The sequence below is a fragment of the Rhinoderma darwinii genome, chromosome 3 (assembly GCF_050947455.1).
Source record: "Rhinoderma darwinii isolate aRhiDar2 chromosome 3, aRhiDar2.hap1, whole genome shotgun sequence".
Taxonomy (NCBI): domain Eukaryota; kingdom Metazoa; phylum Chordata; class Amphibia; order Anura; family Rhinodermatidae; genus Rhinoderma; species Rhinoderma darwinii.
In genome coordinates this window covers 414,127,520-414,130,504 of record NC_134689.1, presented here as the reverse complement: position 1 = coordinate 414,130,504, position 2,985 = coordinate 414,127,520, and positions in this window count along the sequence as shown.

Sequence of the window (2,985 nt, the reverse complement as noted above, 5' to 3'; positions counted from 1 at the left end):
ATGTACCGAAAAATGGTGCTGATCGAAACTACAGTTCGTTACGCAAAAAATAAGTCCTTGCACGGCTTTATTGATTGAAAAATAAAAACGTTCTGGCTCTTAGAATAAGGTAACACAAAAAGTGAATGATTGTTTATAAAACGTATTTTATTGTGCAAACGCCATAAGACATAAAAAAAAACTATAAACATCTGGTATCGCCGTAATCGTATCGCCCCGCAGATTAAAGTGAATATGTCATTTATAGCGCACGGTGCACGCAGTAAAAAAAAAAGAATAAAAAAACAATAGTAGAATTGCTGTTTTTTAGTCACCACGCCACCTAAAAATAGAATAAAAACTGATCAAAAAGCTGCATGCACCCCAAGAAAACTACAGTGGATTCCTTAAGGGGTCTAGTTTCCAAATTGGGGTCACTTTTGGGGGGTTTCCAATGTTTTGGCACCACAAGACCTCTTCAAACCGGACATGGTGCCTAATAAAAAAGAGGCCTCAAAATCCACTAGGTGCGCCTTTGCTTCGGAAGCCGGTGCTTCAGTCCATTACCGCACTAGGGCCACATGTGGGATATTTCTCTAAACTGCAGAATCTGGGCAATACGTATTAAGTTGCGTTTCTCTGATAAAACCTTTTGTGTTATAAAAAAAATGGTATAAAGAGGATTTTCTGACAAAAAAAAAAAGTAAATTTCACCTCTACTTTGCTCTAAATTTCTGTGAAACACCTAAAGGGTTCATAAACTTTATAAATGCTGTTGTGAATACTTTGAGGGGTCTAGTTTCTAAAATGGGGTGTTTGATAGGGGTTTCTAATATATGGGCCCCTCAAAGCAACTTCAGAACTGAACTGGAACCTAAAAAAATAAATAAATGAGGCAATACTTTGCTTCTTACATTATACTGATAATGAGCCGTGCCCACCTTGAGATGACCCCAGTTTTGACTGTTTGTATAAACGGAGACCCCTATTAGACCGTTTCAGTGCCCGGTTTTCCCAAGCATACAACCCCGAGAAGTGTTTTTCTATTGATGAGTCCCTGTTACATTTTAAAGGGAGGGTTCAATTCCGCGAGTACCTGCCGGGTAAGAGGGCAAGGTATGGCGTGAAGATGTATAAGCTGTGCGAGAGTGCATCAGGGTATACCTACAGATTTAGGATATATGAAGGAAAGGCCACCCCCAAACCAGACTGCATCCTGGACTACAATAGGTACATGGGAGGGATGGACTTGTCAAATCAAGTCCTGAAGCCCTACAGCGCCATGCGGTGTGGTATAAGAAGCTGGCCGGGCACATCATACAGATGGCTTTGTACAATGCGTACGTGCTACGTCGATGTGCAGGCCAGAGGGGAACTTTCCTGGAATTTCAAGATCTAATCTTTAGGGACCAGGAAGGGGGGGCACCCAGTACTTCTGGAAGCGAGGCCACACGCATCGTACCAGGGCAACACTTTCCAGGAGAAGTTCCCCAAACCGGTGGAAAGGGAAAGAGTCAAAAGAGGTGCAGAGTCTGCTATAAGAGGGGGATAAGGAAGAACACAATATACCAATGTGAAACGTGTCCCGAAAAAGCAGGGCTCTGTATAAAAGATTGTTTTAAAATGTATCATACATCCCTTGATTTTTAATTTACCCTGATGCACTCCGCACAGCTTACCCCCCTCATCTTTCCCTTCTGAGCCCTGCCGTATGCCCAGGCAGCTGATAACAGCCACATGTAGGGTATTACCGTACCCAGGAGAACCCACATTACAATTTAAGGGGTGTATATCTCCGGTGGCGCATGCTGGGCACAATATATTGGACACTGAAATGGCATATATATATATAAAATTGCAAATCTCACACTGCACCATCTGCTGCGCATTATCTTTTACACAATACCTGTGGGGTCAAAATGCTCACTACACCTCTAGATGAATGTCTTAAGGGGTGTAGTTTTTAAAATGTGGTCACTTCTCGGGGGTTTCAACTGTACTGGTACCTCAGGGGCTTCTGCACACATGACTTAGCACCAGAAAAGCTCCAGTAGGCCAAATGGTGGTCCTTTCCTTCTGAGCCCTCCCATGGACCCAAACGGCAGTTTATCACCACAAATGGGGTATTGCCGCACTAAGGACAAATTGGGCAACAAAATGGGGTATGTTGTTCCTTGTGAAAATAAGAAATTTTGATCAAAAATGACATCTTATTGGAAAAAATATCATTTTTTTCATTTCACAGCCAAATTCAAATAGGTGCTGTGAAAAAACTGTGCGGTCAAAATGATAACAAAAACCATAAATGAATTCCTTGAGGGGTGTAGTTTCCAAAATGCGGTCACTTCTGGTGGGTTTCCATTGCTTTGATACCTCTGGGGCTCTGCAAATGCGACATGGCACCCGAAAACCAATCCAGCAAAATCTGGACTCCAACCAACACATAGCGCTCCTTTCCTTCTGAGCCCTCCCATGGGCCCAAACGGCAGTTTATCACCACAAATGGGGTATTGCCGTACTAAGGACAAATTGGGCAACAAAATGGGGTATGTTGCTCCCTGTGAAAATGAGAAATTTTGATCAAAAATGACATCTTATTGGAAAAAATATAATTTTTTTCATTTCACAGCCCAATACAAATAGGTGCTGTGAAAAAACTGTGCGGTCAAAATGATAACAAAAACCATAAATGAATTCCTTGAGGGGTGTAGTTTCCAAAATGGGGTCACTTCTGGTGGGTTTCCATTGCTTTGATACCTCTGGGGCTCTGCAAATGCAACATGGCACCCGAAAACCAATCCAGCAAAATCTGGACTCCAACCAACACAAAGCGCTCCTTTCCTTCTGAGACCTCCCATGGGCCCAAACGGCAGTTTATCACCACAAATGGAGTATTGCCGCACTAAGGACAAATTGGGCAACAAAATGGGGTATGTTGTTCCCTGTGAAAATAAGAAATTTTGATCAAAAATTACATCTTATTGGAAAAAATATCATTTTTTTCAT